Consider the following 1,945-nt stretch of genomic DNA (forward strand, 5'->3'; position numbering starts at 1 on the left):
TGTAGGTCATGTACCTAGAAAACTACTACTGCTTGATGGTTAGAATGAGAGAGGTCAGGTTAAAGAAATTAAAACTGGCCTGACCAGGTGGTGGCACATGGAACAGTGGAAAGAGCATTGGACTGGGTTGAAGAGGATCCAGGTTTGAAACCCTGAGGTCACCAGCTTGAGCACGGGCTCACCAGCTTGAGTGTGGGGTCGCTGGCTGGAGCGTGGGATCATAGACATGACCCCATGGTCCATAGCTTGAAGCCCAAGATTGCTGGCTTGAACCCTAGGTCACTGGCTTGAGCAAGGGGTCACTTGCTCTGCTGTAGCCCCACCCACCCACCCCCGGTCAAGGCACATATGAGAAAGCAACCAATGATCGACTAAGGTGCTGCAACAAAGAACTGATGCTTCTCAGCTCTCTTCTTCCGTCTATCTATCCCTATCTGTCCCCCCTCTCTCTCTGTCTCTGTCTCTGTCATACAAAAAAAAGAAATTAAAATTGTGTAATTTAGTATGAAAACATTACCCCATTACAGAATCCTAGCTCTGTTACTTTCTGTGTGTCCTTGAGAAAATTACCTGTTCAGTGCCTCTGTGTTTTAATTTACAAACAGAAGAAATAAATAGAATGTGATTTGTGAGTATGTTGTACAAATTAAATGAGATAATACATTTAAAGTGCTCAATGTAATATGTAGCACACAGTTCTTGCTTTGGCAGACACAGGTGCACTTCATTAGGGAGGACCCCATTAAAAAAAAAGAGTATTCAATGATATTTGGTGCGACAGGATTGTACCTGTCTAGCTTTTTACAGTTATAGGCAAGAAAACAAAACAAAAAATTCCACAAAACCTTAACTGTTCAAGCCCTTGTACATTTTAATCTTTTTTTTTTTTTTTTTTTTTTGTTTTGTTTTGTTTTGTTTTTCATTTTTTTTTCTGAAGCTGGAAACAGGGAGAGACAGTCAGACAAACTCCCGCATGCGCCCGACCGGGATCCACCCGGCACGCCCACCAGGGGCGACGCTCTGCCCACCAGGGGGCGATGCTCTGCCCATCCTGGGCGTCGCCATGTTGCGACCAGAGCCACTCTAGCGCCTGGGGCAGAGGCCACAGAGCCATCCCCAGCGCCCGGGCCATCTTTGCTCCAATGGAGCCTTGGCTGCGGGAGGGGAAGAGAGAGACAGAGAGGGAAAGCGCGGCGGAGGGGTGGAGAAGCAAATGGGCGCTTCTCCTGTGTGCCCTGGCCGGGAATCGAACCCGGGTCCTCCGCACGCTAGGCCGACGCTCTACCGCTGAGCCAACCGGCCAGGGCACATTTTAATCTTAAACTAATAATTACGTGCTAAAATAAACTGAGAGTGAATCCATTCCAAATTTTCTACAATAAATTTTTCTCTTCACTTTTAAAATACTACCACTAGGTGGTGTTTTATTCAATTGATTCGAAAGTCAAAATTTCTTTTGACTACTATTTCAGAAGGAAATGTACTGAAAAGTAAACATGTTACCAGTTGCATTTCAGTCTTAATATTTATCTTCTAACTAATTCCAATTTTCTAGACCAACTACAGTGAAAACAAAAGATTGGCTTTTCTCAAGTGTTGTACACGCTGTTCCATGTTTCTTTGAATGAAGTGGAAATGAGTGGGTCTTTCTTTTCTCCCCTTCAAAGGACCTGGGAGCAGAATGATTGAGAAATTAGTTTTTATTTACAATTTGTGTACCTTTTTTTTAAAAAAAAGATTTTATTTACTCGTTTTAGAGAGAGTAGAGAGAGAAAAAGGAGGGAGGAACAGGAAGCATCAACTCCCACATGTGCCTTGACCAGGCAAACCCAGGGTTTTGAACCGGCGACCTCAGTGTTCCAGGTCGACGCTTTATCCACTGTGCTACCTTTTTTAAAAAATAAAAATTTCATATTAAAAAAATCAAATTCCCCTTTAAACTAAA

Source organism: Saccopteryx leptura, chromosome 7, assembly GCF_036850995.1.
Source record: "Saccopteryx leptura isolate mSacLep1 chromosome 7, mSacLep1_pri_phased_curated, whole genome shotgun sequence".
Classification (NCBI taxonomy): Eukaryota; Metazoa; Chordata; class Mammalia; order Chiroptera; family Emballonuridae; genus Saccopteryx; species Saccopteryx leptura.